General features: G+C 38.5%; 1 protein-coding gene across 1 annotated transcript in view; it reads left to right on the forward strand.

The window, feature by feature from the left end:
• The window catches only part of LOC134655722 (protein doublesex-like), a 261,764-nt gene extending 252,505 nt beyond the window's left edge, over positions 1 to 9,259 (forward strand). Inside the window, exon 4 of the mRNA XM_063511185.1 lies at positions 8,838 to 9,259. The gene's annotated coding sequence lies outside the window, so the exon portion shown is untranslated. The remainder of the gene's footprint in view (positions 1 to 8,837) is intronic.
• Positions 9,260 to 17,040: the final 7,781 nt, after the last annotated feature.

Below are 17,040 nucleotides of genomic sequence, written 5' to 3' on the forward strand. Positions count from 1 at the left end.
CTTTTCACAACATTCTACCGTATATTAACCACTTACGCCACTCCTGATTATTGATATTCACCCAATAACACCAAATAGCGTTAAGTGCACAAATATTTGCAATCAATTTCGAACTTGAAGCCTTGCAGTTACGTCTCAAATTGCAACGTACTTTGTTTTAAGTAGGTTCGTTTATTTTTGAACGTACAGTGTGTTATTATTAAACATAAGTTAGCAGATATTTGAGAAACATCGTCTAATGTTACTATAGAAATGGAAACATGGATATCGTGAGGGACATTGTATAACATACGAGTGTTATTGTAAATTTTACCATAGAACGAAAATTATTTCATGAACGGCAGACGGTCCACTCTCTAACCAAATAGATTTGACAGCTGAACATCCCTACTTTTAATCTTTTATTAAAAGATTTTGATTTTAGCAAATTAGGTACATAGATAAAATATGTCAGTAAACACCAGATGAAACCTAACCGATACAATAAATGCTTCTAAGGTTTGTGTATGCCTTGGGTAAGAAAAATATGTGTAATAATTATTATTTTAATTTATGAAAAGTATTTTAAACCTAATGATCGTAACTGACTGCCTGATTCTAATTTTAATATACCTACGTTAAAATTAGATCTAGATACAATATGGATGAGATAAGACATAAGTACCTATATTAAAATTAGAATCAGGCGGTGAATTAACCAATGATCCAATTTGGATGTTTCGTCCAAAATGATCCCTTAGTAAAAGGATGAAGGATGTAAGTGCCGCGAAAATACTCCATTGCGTTGTAAAGCTTGACCTGGAACTAATTTTTTCATACTTGACAAACGGGACACTCACGTATTGAGTACGGTACGGAGTGAAACATGTCCAGCGTTTTCGACCTAAAATACGTGAGTGACCTGTTTTTAATATATTTAATATGTCTGTGTCTCACGGAAGTTTTGTTATTAAAATTGTCAGGCTTTTACGTTGTACCTACAGTGTCTTGTGTGTAACTTCTTTCGAATATGAAGGTAGATTCCATGTCCCGACACTTCCGACACTCACTTCGCCTTTTTTATTTCAAGTCCGCCAAGTGTATAACTTCGATCATGAAAAACTTGAAAAAATACGCGGCTAGTTGCATTCGACGCATAAATTTTTACGTCCAAGTTTATGACAAAAGTTCCACTGTAAAGCTCACTTCACATTGTATAACTAATAACAATGCAGAAGATCGTAAAGCTTCTCTTAAAGCTCTGGACTTCGGCGCGCTCGTAAAAATGGCAATTTTTAAGGAACCCCACTAAAATAAGCATTAACCGTAATGGGAACTTCAGTAATTTAATATCGACGAGTTGAAAATCCTGCGCTAGTTTAAAAGTATTTAATTCGTGACCTTTAGACAGTAAGCTGTAAGTCTCTGTTATGACAATGCGGCAAAAGTATCTGCCACATGAATATACTCTGGCAAACTCACTTTGTCAGTAGAAAAAGTTTTTGGCAAAAATTTAATTTTTGGTACAAGCTTTTATCGCTGACTGTACTTTTCTTACGACAGACAACTAATACTCATCGAGTCAATTCTAAAAACCCCTAACACAATTAGGTTGCGTTGTTTCATCTCAGAGTTCCTATGGCCACCTCCTGTCTCCATCATCAGATCAGCTCGATGGTACCATAATATTGCATTGTCACCCGACTTACATGTGTATGCAAAAGCTCAATCGGAAACCGGGAAGTGGATCAAATTTAACTTGCAAGATTTGATTACAGACTGACAGACAACGGGACAGGTACGGGACGGGAATAAAAGCTTGTAAAAAGACGCGTGCTTCCAATTTACATTTACGCCCAATTTTTTTAATGCGAATGAGGATAGAAAGCCGGGCCAAGTGAGCGCAGGAGGAATAGTGCTTTGTTATAAAACATCGCGGAAATTGACCTAAAAACCTAACCTAAAAGGTCAATCTTAACTATGAAATATGACGTGACGTGTGGCTCTAGCCCACAATGTTATAATAAAAATTAACTTGGCCGGCGTGTTTCACTAAAACGCCCGCAGCACACGCTTCTGACGCTTCACAGCATATTATCACGAGCGAGTATTAATACCCTCGCCACACTTTGCTCCTCGCCCAGCCGCGATGTTACCTTCTGAGGGGCTACCGCGAAAACCGAAATTCGCAAATTGCGGGGATCTTTCTCTTTTACTCTCATCAAGTGATCAAGACGTAATTAGAGTGACGGAGAAAAATGCCCACATTTGCGAACTTCAATTTTCGCGGTTATAGCCCTGGCCACACACGCTCTACTCTCGCATTTAATCGCGACGCTTTGCACTGACTCGTGCCATAAAAACCGACAAAATACGAGAATTTTAGGGCCACTCCACACTAGCGTCTTTTGAGCGTCGGCGTTTAGTCAGCGCTATGGGAAATGGCGTCGCTGCGCAGTTGCGCCAACGCTGCGTCGAGCTGCAGCCGAGTTGACTAGACGCCGACGCTAGTGTGGGGTGGCTTTTAGAGCATGAAGAGTAACGTCCCACACTACGTCTCTGCCTACTTTCCTCTCTACTTCCCATGTCTCTCGACAGTCTCGACGCGTGTGTGGCTGGGGTATAATGGCGATATTTCTTTCTGCGCATGTTTGAGAAAAAGCGGTTCAAAATAAAAACTTGCAGTATCAGTATCAGTATTTCTTTGCCTACTCATTGTTTCTTGATGTCAACTGAGTTTTTGTTAGTAGGTGCAACAAAATAGTATTCCGATATTTCTGTGATAATTGACAAGAAAAAAACGAAGATCGAAAATGTTGAAACGTCGAGACTTCTGTAGGTTTGTGAGAATTGAATATTTCACCCAGTTTACTTCATAAGGTTGATGATAAAGATCCTGACAAAATTATTAGTCAACTTTTTGCGTTTTTCTCGAAAATGATTTTTTCTGCTCTACCTGTATGGTTTGAATTGAACCCGCGAGTTTTGACCACACACATACGAAAGGTTAATAAAATGTATTGATTTATTACAGTAAATAAACACTTATCTTCATTTACAAAACTTATTTATTACAACTTGTGCGTAAAACTAGAATGTAAGCATACCGGTTCCAGACGCCACGGGGCGTCGCGCACAGTTAGGGAACCCCAGTATTACCGTTTTTAGGGTTCTGCACCGCAAAAAGAAATAAGTAGGTAATTCTCGAGATATTTAGCGATGCGACAGACGAACGGACAGATTTGCATCATAAATCATAAGGGTTCCTTTTGTACCTTTTTGGTACGAAACCCTAAAAACGGAAGCCTTATACTCGTAATCCTATAAGGCTTCCGTTTTTAGGGTTTCGTCGTTGGGATCATTCGTGTGTCTGTCTGTCCGTCTGTCATATATAGTCAATTTGCTCCGAACAAAAAAGTGGTCCAAGATTTTTTTATTATTATGTATTTTAAAATGTTAACGTGTAAGCTTAAAAAAAAAGACTAAAATTTACCTTTCCCCTTGATTATTTCCGAAACAACTGGGCCTAAAACTTTTGGAAAAAAAAAAACAGAAAGTAATTCTTTACCCTATAGATTATACGAAAACCTATAAGATCGCTACGGTCCATCATATACGGATTTAAGAAGAAAGAATTTTAAGAAGAAACATTGTTAAAAAATGTAAGAAGTACGAAACCCTGAGGCGCGTCTCCGATGTTAAAATGTAGGTAATATCTTAAATAACTACTATTGAATAAGTCTACCACTTATCTGAGGCAGTTGGAAAGAAGTTATTATGGTTAACTGCGGACTGCTTGAAGGCCAGGTTGCGTGCAACTGACAGGCCCATTCGAACGTGCACCTGACATCGAACCGATATTTGAATCATATTGTAATCATATCAAGCTCTCATACGCGCGGGCGTCCCGCTCGCACTAATACATGTACAGATGTAGTGCATAATTGTTTTCCATCGTATTTTCTCGGAAACGTTAGTATTGTCATGCTACTTCAGTCTTCAGTCAACCTCAGTACTTTTTGTACCGAGACTGATTGAACTAGCAATACGCTTGTATACGTTTCCATGAAAATACGATGGAAAATAATAAGGCGTAGTATGCCTATCTATACGGACGGAGTCAGAAATGAACGCGCGAATAAAGGTTCCATCACACAGGCGCGTTTTCCGGTCGGTATGTGAGCGGGGCGTGAGCGTTTTATATGTGTTTAGCGACCCGCCCCGGCTTCGCACGGGTTAACAAATTATACAGAAACCTTCCTCTTGAATCACTTCTCTTCCCCCTCTTCCTCTTGATCTATTAAAAAAAACCGCATCAAAATCCGTTGCGTAGTTTTAAAGATCTAAGCATACAGACAGACAGACAGACAGACAGGAAAGCGACTTTGTTTTATACTATGTAGTGAAGCGGCGCGCCCCGCTCACGCCCCGCCTGAAATACGCGCCTGTGTGACGAAATTTAACAGCTAAAGGGGCCCACTGATTAACAGTCCGCCGGACGATATCGGCCTGTCAGTTGTTCGGAACTGTCAACTTTTTGTTCTAACTGACAGGCCGATAACGTCCGGCGGACTGGTAATCAGTTTGATATCAGTTGCACTTTCGAATTAGCGTGTGATTTGCATTATGTTAATTAAAAACAGATTTACTCAGAAAACTGAACTACCTTCTAGACACGGCGTATCCCTACATTCCCTACTATAATCATCATCTTCCTCGCGTTGTCCCGGCATTTTGCCGCGGCTCATGGGAGCCTAGGGGTCCGCTTGGCAACTCATTCCAAGAATTGGCGAAGGTTTAGGTTTCACGAAAGCGACTGCCATCTGACCTTCCAACCCAGAGGGTAAACTAGGCCTTATTGGGATTAGTCCGGTTTCCTCATTGCCTCATTATATTATAAATGCAAAGTAATTCCGTCTATTTGTCTGTCTGTTATTACTTATTACCTCATCGCACTTGAATGGATTTAGATGAAACTAATAGCGACCCGCCACGGCTTCGCACGTGTTATCAAATTATACATATACTCGTACCTTCCTCTTGAATCACTCTTATGTATAAAACCGCATCAAAATCCGTCGCGTAATTTTAAAGATCTAAGCATACATAGGGACAGACAGCGGGAAGCGACTTTGTTTTATACTATGTAGTGATGTGATATATTGTGTAAACGTTTGGCGCGACACATTCTTCGACTATTATGGAATACAGACCTCCCGGCCGCCGCGTTGCGAGAGTAAAGACCAGGGCCAGATTTGGGACCCAACACATTTAAGGTGAAAGGGGATGGAGTCACGTGACCACATCTCCACACAAACGTAGTCCCCATTTTCCTCTCTGACATTATCGAAAATGTTTTCATCCAATTTGGTGTATATTTTCTTAACACACGAATTACCAAGGGCCGCGGCCGTGAACCATTTCTTTCGTTTGTTAAATTGCCTCTCTATCGCTAGAAGCAAGTGCGACAGAGGCAGACGATTTTCGATGTTGACGATAGGCACTCAGACCGCATAGCCAATGTGCCAATCGCTTACGCTCCGTAGCACACTGTCGCATTATAATATGGAAGAATGATAGCGAGGGACACAAAGTGTTTCGTAGTCGGGCGCGTATGATGGACGCAGAAAACTTACAACGCAGATGATACCTAATATCCAGGTATAGATGCAGCAACTTGTCAAGTTATTGCTAAGTATAACGAAGTACTGACAGTTATAGTTTGGTTATTAATAGGATAGAAATTACACTCACCTAGGCAGGTGACACTATCCAGGTATAGGTGCAACAGCCTGTTAAGTATTGACAGGTATAACGGATACAGACAATAATACTGATTCATTTACCGCACTATGTACTCGTAATTAGAAAAAAAAATATGATTCCAGCCTTGGTATTGCGTAGGAATGAGAATTTTGACATAAATTTCACATAAATTCATTACACGGCTATAAAAACTCCAAACATCATAAACTAACATTTTATTGCCTTTTGCAATTAGTGAGTATAAATTAACGTAATTTTAACCTTTAAGTTCCTAGATGTTAAAGTACAGTGCCGAACTGTGAACCAACTTTATTAATAAATAATAAAACATCATACATTTTGTCACTTGAAGAGTTAACTTTAATCGGACCAGATTGTTGGTACTAATTACTAGCACAAGCGGTAAAAAGTCAAAATGTTGTGCGATGTAATTGATGGACGACCCCTTATATATTATAATCGATTACAACACAAGGAACCGAGTCAAATGATAAATAGCTTATATAAAACGCCAATCGGAAGTTAAATTTACGGAAATGATCACATCACTTCTCGTTACATCTGTCATAACAATACTTACTACAACTCTACAATACTTAACAACACTTTTCTATAGGCATTTGTCGATAAACGATTGCCATCTTCTGGGGAAGCTCCCATAGAAAACCTGGCACCTGTCGAATCCTTCTACTAACCTATAATCTAAGCCGCGTTACCCACAGACCGGATTATAACGTGTCACCGTACAGCACAGACAAGACATCCTCCAGACTGAGTATAGTAGCGCTACCCCCTCTGCCACAAATATACGGTAGTTTTACTCCATTTTCGAGTCAACGTTGTGTGACGTCCGTGTCTTTGAACGGACCAATCACGGCACGGGACTCGCTCACCTCGCCCCCCGCACCCCAGTATTTTTGGCAGCATCGGTTTCGTGAAATAATTGCGCTAAACTCCGTCTAGAGGATTCCTAGTCTATGCCGTACAGGAACTGTCGATTTAAAATAATGACGGCCGAGTCCGTCCCCCGCGACTGGTTTGCAACATTGTTGCAGCAGTTAATTGTTTACTTTTTATTTTGCGCGCGATCCGGTCCGGTGTGGGGTCGGCGGACATTGGCCTACTGCGCGATACGGATCGGATCGTCTGATAGTATCTATAGTATTCGCTTTAAGGCCTGTGCACACCGGCGTGTGCGTGACGTGCACGTGCGCGTGCGCTAAAATGTTGGAGCCGCACACGCACACGTCACGCAAGCGGTGTGCCGTCTCTCATAAGGATCTGTATACTACAAGTACTACAACGCTGCACGCGCACGTACACGTCACGCACACGCAGCCGGTGTGCACAGGCCTTAGGGTTCATCCTTCATTATTTTGGCGTTAGTTCTTTTTCACTTTTGTGGATACATTTTGGTTGATGTGGTTCATGTGGTAGTAGATTTTGTCTCCTTTCCGATTCGGTATTTGGTAGAAATCGAACCCTTAACTTTTTGTCTGTGTATAATACCTATGATTGATAAGGATCCTCACCGAGTTTTTAGTTATCTTTTTGCATTTTTTTCGAGAACGATTTTTTCAGTTCTATAGTCTAGGTATATACAGCACAACCGAGGTTTGAACTCTCGATTTTTGACCACCTATGAATGGTTAAACGACTAAATTAAGTTACAATTTTATGTTTGCAGATTGATAGATGTTAATGGGGTCATAATTTTTCTACTTCGGGAGACATACTTTTTGGCAAATTAGCTGAAGTATTTTAATAGTATTTTGTAGTTTCCCGCATCTGTCTGTGTCAGATAATGTGTCATTCGACCTATTCTAAAAAAACAATTAAATTAATGATTAATTTAATAACGGTTGAGGACATTAAGACAAACTGCCAAGTTCTCTACACAAAATGTATGGTTAATTTATTGATAGGTGCTTTGTTTTCTAGACCTCTGCCGCTGGGGGCTTTGTCCCTTTTCCTTTAGTATATGACATATATTTCAGTTTATATTTTATATATACTAGTGTACACAAAACATACAAATATTGAATAATTTGATTTGTTCCCAAAGTTATGTTAGAAAGTTTAGGAACCCTTCAGATATAGAAAGATAAGGCAAGAGCCAATCCACGATGGCATCACTACATTGCAAACTGCTCGGTAAAAAATATGACTGAACTAGGGTGTGTGCGTGCCACTGGACGAACTAAGAGGAACTGATGAGCATTGATAGACCTTATCTCACCGTAATAAGGTACACGATTGGTCTAATAAGGACGGATGGTACAACAGCAACGCTCTTCACTGACCTTAGGTGAACCTTAAGTGTTTGCAATAAGGTGCACGGGTTAATATTAGTTAACAGTGTTAAAGATGGTACACCGTAACCGTTATGCGAACATTTAGGAATCCACATTCCTGGTTTAAATCTTGAAGGCGAGCACTGTTCGTCGAATCGTCGATATATGCCAAAAGCAGGCTAAGCGCCACTTCCACCATTCCACTAACCCGGGGTTAACCGGTTAAACCTGGAGTTACCACGGTTACCAGTACAATTTGACATTGGGTTAACGGTTTAACCGCTTAATCCCGGGTTAGTGGAATGGTGCAAGTGGCCCTAATTATGTAGAGTCCGTCTAAGCTAACTTTTCACCGACTTGAACAGAACGAAGTGAGGGAGTGTCATTATGAACGTCATATAATTATCGTCATTAAGATACACGTAAAACAACTTAGATTAAAAATTGGGCCCCTTTGGCGTGGTGCCGAGGATGCTGGCAGCATTTCCTCGATGTATTGCGATACTAATACGTTGTGCGAGGAAGCTGCCAGCTCTTCGGTCACCATGCTACGGCTTAGCAGGGAGTTTACTGAAATTTGGCACATGATGTCGTCCCAGCTAATTTGTGTGTGTCGGGAAATCATTGCTCGAGCAAGCACTTGTTTTTCCATTACCAAAATGAAAGTCCTGTGAAATTTTCCGAAATTTCCGAGAACTTTTCCAACTTTATCGAAAGTTTCCGCAACTTTCACATCTGTAACCACGACTGTTTTACATTTAGACGATGGATGTTGTAACCTATTTTTTTTATTTTCAGACGGCGCACGAGCCCACTGAGCCGTCTACTTCGGCCAAACCCGAGTAGGCCCGAGGCCGACCCGAGCCTGACCCGAGAGGACCCGAGCAGACCCGAGTGGGCTATTCCGGACTTTACCTAGATTTATATGTGCTATACGTGTTACAACACGCATATTTGTATATTATCACGGACATTAAGTTAAAGTTGGAGAGTGGTTACCTTATCTTGTTAACCCGGTGCTTAATTGAATTAATTATTCCCAGATATTAAAAAAACCAGTGAATACTTTGCCGGTATAATTAACTGTTGTTAAGCAACCATGAGAATTATGGTATTTATTGTGGACATGTTGCATCGAGAAATTTCATATTATCGGTGATAAAATTAAACCACACTGTGGTTTGGCAGAAAACCACATTGTTTGTAATATTGAATAAACAAAAAAAGGAAGTACTATAAGAGCGTTTTCACATTGTCCGATCTGATATCGGACGTAGGGCCGACATCCGCAATATCGTAGTACGTGTACTACGGCGTGCAACGACCCGCCTACACCAAACATTATGCCTACACATATGCGCACACAAACAAAAATGATCAGTCCGACATGTTTGAAAATCTTTGAAATTAAGGAAGTGCCAATCTGAAATCGGGTGGCCCCAGATGACAAAGACAGCTGCTAATTTTTTTTAAGATATGGGCCTTGTGGGCCCTGTGGCATGAAATGAAGTGCGCCTTTCTTTGGCCATAAAGCCGTTAAGCTGGAAACAAATTATCGGACGCGGCTGACGCGCGCGACATAAAAGTGTGCACAGTCAGGAACATCCAGCGCGCCAGATTTCTGTCGGATGTCCGACGGCTCAAGGTTACGTCCACGGCTTACCTCCGATAGTTTGCACAGTTCAGTGTATATTCATTATCTAGATAGGTACCTATAAGTCGCGGCTGTGAGCCGCGTCCGTCAGCCGCGTCCGATAATTTGTTTCCAGCTTTAAGGTGTTTTTAGCAATAAAGATTTCTTAAATGAATAAATAAATTCAGAAAAACACACCATGTCATAAATTGTTGAACTTCCAAGTTCCAACCGATATCCGATATACTCGATATAGGATCGGACAATGTGAAAACGGTCTTAATGGTGCGGTAAAGTACGACTCAGGTCGCAATTTTACGACGAGCCGAAGGCGAGATACGTGCAGAGATGTGAAAAATACTTTATAAAAAGTATTTAAATACAAAATACAAATACTTCCTTGGTATACTATTTCAAATGCAAAATACAAAATAGTTTTTGAATTTGTATTTAAAATACAAAATACGAAATAGGTATTTTCAAAATACTTTTTAAAAATACAAATACTTTGCGATAAAAGGTACTCTGAATAGTGAATACCTAGTCTGAATTAAAAAGTATTACTCAGAATATCCGAATTGAAAAAACTCTTTATTCTTTGAAAACAGTGTGTCAATCATCCTCTATCTAAAGTGCAAATTTCTAGTTGTTTGCTCATATTAACCGGAAGGATGGATGGTTTATAACGGACAATTTTTAAAAGCATTAATTTAGATTTGTAATGTTTTACAGCTAGTATAATGCCTCTCGTTAGTGTGATGAAAACGTCTCGTTGGTGTTTCATCAGGGCAGAAAAGTTTGTTCTCCTCTTGTACCTTGAAACCCTCGCAACACTTTCCACTTTTTTAACCACTCGCTACGCTTGTGGTCATGTGCGACGTTACTAAACAGATTCAACAGTTCCATGTTAAAAGAATGAGAGAGTTGCCAGGATTGTAACATCAGAAGAGATTGTAACTCTTACCTACATTACCTACTATAAAGTATTTTGTATTTTGAAAATAGGTCCCAAAAACTATTTCAAATAAAATACAAAATAGTTTTCTTCAAAAGGTATTTAAATACAAAATACAAAATAGGTATTTTGCATTTTAAATACAAGTATTTGAAATAAGTCACATCTCTGGATACGTGGTATTGAAATTATAGGTACAGTCATTACTGTAACTATTAACAAAACGCCCTTGAAAACGGCGTTAATAATTATTGCTTGACAACCTGTACGGCTACCATCAGTTTGGCACTGACATAAACGCCGTCGAGAACCTAATTTACTTTCTATACATCTCGCTCGTACTCGCATATTTGTGCAAACTAGATGTACAGAAAGTAAATTACGTTCTCGATAGCGTAAATGTCAGTTTTGACACTGTCAGTGACAAATGGTACGGGCTCTGGTTTCCAGAAATCATAGAACAAACAAGTGCAGTTTTAGAAAATATTTGTCTGAATCAGCAGTTCAAAAAAATAGAATTAATTTCAAGGAATAAAAGTAGCAATTAAAAAAATAACGTGATTTGCCAACCATAGCGTGGGATTCAGTATTATCGCCGATTGTATGAACTATTCAATGGTTGCCTTTCCGAGTCTGTGGAAAACTGCGCGAATTGCGAGTAAAGAGAACATTATAGGCCTGTGCACAGTGGCTGCGTGTGCGTAGACGTGCACGTACGCGTTGTAGTATACAGATCCTTATGAGAGACGGCACACCGCTTGCGTGACGTGAGCGTGCACGGCTCCAACATATAAGCGCACGTGCACGCAGCCAGTGTGCCCTGGCCTTAATACCATGGTTAATTTTCTATAGTATTATAGCAACACAATGTCGAGACACCTGTAAAACTTACTACTACTATTAACTACTTGTAAAAACATAAATGAATCATAATAGGCGATTCGTTTTTCCAAATCGTAAATATAATATAGTACGGCTACCACCAGTTTGAAACTGGCATATTCGCTAGCGTGTGCGTAATTTACTTTCTATGCATCTCGCTCGTACTCGCATATTAGCGAATATGTCAGTTTGGCACTGCTAAGGCAGTCGTGGTAAGGCCAGTATTGTATTTTTTTTATAGCAACAGCAAAACTAGCTAAAGATACCTCTTGATATGAAAACCGAAGCATTTCACGAAAGTTTTTCACATATTAGAATCGGGAATCTGGTTGAAATAAGTGTTGAATATGTGTTATGTTTGTCACATTATTTTAGGTCTTAATACCATACCAATCAAGAAAGTGGTAGCCAACAACAATATCATTTCTTCCAATTGTTTAGTTCTTATGAAATTATCGGGAGTGTCGAAATATATAAGTGGTTAGGCCACTTATATTTCATAATGCGAAATACCTACGGTACATATTTATATTGACTATTCCTAAATCCTCCTTAATGTAACAATGCATTGTTTCGTCAAAAAATACACGAATTTCAACAAGTGGCCTAAGTACACAAAAGATTAAATGTATCACATACAAACATAAAACCTGAAAATATATCACTCCTTTTTGGATAGTCGTGTCAAAATGCGTAAAATATATTTCCACCACATTATTAGCTTGTATAAAAGAAAAAAACTCTAAAAACTGTACACTGAAAAAAATTATTAGACGAACTCATTGAGTAATTCCAAAAATATATTTACTTAAGTAATAAAGAAATACATTTTGCTCAATATCCTAAAACCGATTCTGTAACACCTTACAGAACACAGTTCGCAAGTCCCATTTTTAGTGTAAGCAGTAAAAAATATTTTCTTTTTTTTTGTTACTGTTTCATTCTGTGTAGTTTTTACCAAGATGTACCACAAATAGATCTTACCTCAGCCAGGAGCCGTTAAGCAATTAATATAGCTATTCCACACCCCTAATGTAATATATAAGGCATAAAATAGGGGTTGGAATGGGCGGGATCCGATACGCTCCTCCCACTTGTAGTCGGCTTAAATGTGGTGCCAACAACGATGCAGCTCGTTTTAAAATAGCCATTTATATAATTTAAACGTGCAATTTGGTTTAGAAATACCTAACATTGGCGCTACGGCACAAAAGTGTGACCGAAAGAGAAGTCTAACTGCAGAACCACATCTGAAAAAGCAAATCATATTTATTTGTAACTAGCGACCCGCCCCGCACGGGTTAGCATAAACCTTCCTCTTGAATCTCTATCTATTAAAAAAACGCATCAAAGTCCGTTACGTAGTTTTATAGATCTAAGTATACCTACATACAGACAGACAGACAGACAGCGGGAAGCGACTTTGTTTTATTTATACTATGTAGTGAAACGGCACGGTTTAAGGGTGTTATTCATAAACGCGCTACGCTACAAGCCTCAATAAGCTAATCGTTTGTCGTAATTAATTAAATTAAATCAGTAGATACTGCATATTTGACTCAAAACTGGTTCTGATTGATGGTTATTAAATCATAGGGCGAAACCTTAATTCTTGCTTCGCGTCGAGTACTTGGGGGGTCAAATCGGTAGCGTTTAAGGTCCTCTATTATTACTCGGTTCATAAATCGAGTCCGATTACGTACGGGAAACGATCTGAGAACTAGTAAAGTGGGTACAATACAAATTTTGTACAGGGTGGGCTAAAAATGCGTTAACACAGATTTTTTACTGTGCATATTGTTCATAATTTTTACAAACGTTTGCGTTAGGCCTGAAATACATAAGCAGGAGCAAAGCTATTTGTTAGACTGAGATAACGATATTCATCTCTCATTCTGTAGTATAACTGTGTAAGTACGTAACCTACTTAAGTAAGTAAAACTTACAAGTGTATCTGGGTTCTTAGTATATATAGGTATCAAAGCTTAACAGATACGTGATTATGATTACCCCTTTTGCACACTTCAATTATCTTAAAGCTTCTTTCTTGACCTGTGGTTTTTGACTAAACATACACTACGGTCAGATGTAAGAGACATAGATCTCAAGTCAAGTATAACTGCACAGTACCAATACTTAGACCACAGAATAACTAATAGCACTACCGTACAGAAAATTCACTCCTTCACAAAAGTCAGATTTAGGTATAAAATTACACCTATATCGCCGCCTGCAAGCAAAATTGAAACTTACAACCGCGCACGAACCGTGAATCTCCTTTGCGCGCCGCAGTTTTATGACCGAGCTGTGAGTGTCGGCACGGGGTTATCACTTGACAAGTTTTTATACCTATACCCACTGATTTATTACTTTTAAGTTAAATATGTAGGAATTACAAACGTTGATTATGTAAACATACATTTTTTATCCGGAGATAGTATGTCTGATTCTCACGGAAGTAAGTTTCGAAGCCATTGTGTATTTTCAATTTTGCGCGAGCGCCACGTGACACAACTATCGTGCACGCCGAGCGGCAGCCCACTGCCATACGCCTGTCCGATGGGCGAGCCGGCCAAATGTACCTAAACTGCGGAGTGACACCCCCCTGCTTAGACTAAGTAGTTGAAGGTGTTAAAACTGGCCAAGTGCGAGTCGGACTCGCGTTCCAAGGGTTCCGTACATAAGTCCGTCTCGCGCTTGACCCAGTAGTTTCGGAGATAAAGGGGGGGGGGGGGTGAGTGATCCTATAAGGGTTCCGTTTTTTCCTTTTGAGATGCGGAACCCTAAAAATGTATTTTTAACAAGTTCAAAGAATGAAAAGAGAATACTACTCGTAAATGCCACAAATCATTCCATCCAGTGTCGTCCTTTTTGTAGTGTCTTACAAAACACACTTTTTTGCCGCTTTACCTTTGGCGTGTATTGATGTTTATTTTTAACCGACTTCCGAAAAAGGAATCTCTATTTTATGGTACCGCGTTGAGATCTTCTTTTATTCGCACATTACAACGTTTTAAATCTAGTATCTTTTTTTAGTATGGCTGGTAAACATAAATACGATAGATAAAGATATGAGGTCCGTTTAAATACATAGTTTCGAAAAACCGTTTCCCGAACTTAGGGGAGCCTTGGGAAATAAGAGCCTATTAAGAAAAACGTAATCAACGTAATGTTGTGTGTGTATCTCGAGACAATTATTTTGATTGAAGATTTGATGTGTCATGGGCGAAGCAGTTTTATAATTTTAATCACATTTCTCCAAACTAAATTAAGACAGGCTTTAAATCTCGTTTTTCAGATTAATAATCAGTTTAACCGAATTATTATTGTACATTTTTAGATTGGTGTGGTACAATGCTTAGGTGCATGGTGAAACTGTGAAATGTGAATCGTTACTGTGTCCAACGTTATATAAAATATGTAAGTTATATATATTATGATCTCTGATTGAAAATTATTTGGTATTTTTAAATGTACCTATTACTGATGTGTGTAATTAAGGAATTTTTTGAAAGATATTTTAGTAGTTATTATTTTTATAGAAGTAGGTGACTAGTCAAAATTTGGACTATAAACCATGTTTTATATTATGTTGTCAATCAGTCGCGACTGGAACTAGACGCACAAAACATTTACATAATATTTTTATATTGTTACTATATCCACAATTACGAATACAAGAGTTCTCATTGTTCTCAATAACGTTTACTCCTATATGTATTTGCTGTAGGCCAGAATTACATTTGTAAGTTTTAATTACGTAAACATAGAATTTATTTATTATATGCTTGTGGAAGCTGTTTGTACACCGATAGCCAGAATCAAAAGGCTTACACTGATGAGTTCCTACTTACGTAAAATTTACAAGTGTAGTTTCGGCCTGTAACGTACCCAAAAAAACCGGCCAGTGAATGTATGGAGCTACCGTCCAGTGAATGTACTCGTATGGAGCTACCGTCCAGTATATACTTTTCGTTTAACTGATTTTTTGTTAAAAATATATCTACTTAATTTACCGTATATGCGAAGAATTGGATAATACCAACAGTATTGTCATTGCGATAGAATTAAGTAAAATTATGGAGGAGTAAATTGCGAAAGATTATTATGTAGTTCTTTGAATTGCTTAATTCGTAAGTCAATTCCTTATGGGATTGCGCCTCTCAGTTTTTATAACTCTGTTATTGGGCTATACCTACTCGTAATAATTTACTCCTCTCTATAAGAGCTTACAGCCGGAATGGTCGGTCATAATGTAATGGTGTACGACGGTTTTATGTTACAACTAGTTATTGTGTGCGTGAAATTGTCTACAGCAGCACGGAACTATGTATGTGATGCTATATTTTCATCACTTTGACATCACTCGGATGACTATTAATTAACTCAAATTTACCCAAACAGTGTTTGATAATTAACCTTTCCTTGGTTGCCGCCATAGTAATATGAGAAAAAAGATTCTTCTCTCCCAACAGTCCAATTTTCCCGGTTTTCCCTTGGATCTTATAAATCGAACTTTTACGGCCTATTTCGGCAGTTGAAATGTCTTAAACACTTATTGTGACATTAATTTACTATTAATATGTAAATATTGTGTACATAAGTATATGTAGTAATTTATAGGTGATATAGTTGGGACTATGTGTTTTGTTATTGGTAAGGACTGAAGTGTAGATTTATCCACTTATAGTTTTAGTACTGTAAAGAACAGAATCCTAATAATTTATAAGATTTCCGGTAGATATAAGTCAGGCAAATAGTTATACAGGGTGGAAAAGTACTGGGACGGGAATATTTTGAATGCTTAAGAAATAAAACAAGTTTTATTGATTTCAAAAGGCATTTAGGATGTTTCTCTATCGTCGAATTTATTTCTTTATCATCCATGGATTTCCACCTTGTATCCAACTATTTTATTTTTTTAGAGTTATGAATGGTTATTTTGACGGTTTATATGGTCACTTTTCACAAAAGCATTTTCATAAAGATGGATGCTTTCAATTACATACAAAAGTATCTGGTTTTTCGCATTATTTACTACTTAAATGTTTTTATGTTATTACTGTCTTATTTTGTTAATCACTTTAACTTATTTGCACCAACTCTAAATAATGAATGGCCTGTCAAACAACCTGTTAGTAGAAAAAGGCGCGACAGTTAAATTTAAAGTTTGCCTCCTTGTCAAAACTGGTTTGCCACACTGAATCTTTAAAAAATCTCCTAAAAAATGAAATATAGGCTCTATAATAAATATATGTAATAAAAATGACGCACACTAATACGACACGCCAAAGTCCATTAAGCTCCCGTGTTATGTAATGTGACAAAAAAGTTAAAGCTTTTTTTGACATATTGTTGAATCTTTACTTGTAGCGCGTTTGCCGTCTGACCGGTTTATCACACTGGCGAGCGAGCGTGACAGCGTTACTTACATATCCCTATAGCGCTGTCCCGCTCGCACATCAGAGCGGCGTGCGGTTCGCCCCCAATGTGAACTACCACTATCCACTGACAAATGTATGAAGAATTTT

The sequence above is a fragment of the Cydia amplana genome, chromosome 17 (genome assembly GCF_948474715.1).
Source record: "Cydia amplana chromosome 17, ilCydAmpl1.1, whole genome shotgun sequence".
NCBI classification, from domain to species: Eukaryota; Metazoa; Arthropoda; class Insecta; order Lepidoptera; family Tortricidae; genus Cydia; species Cydia amplana.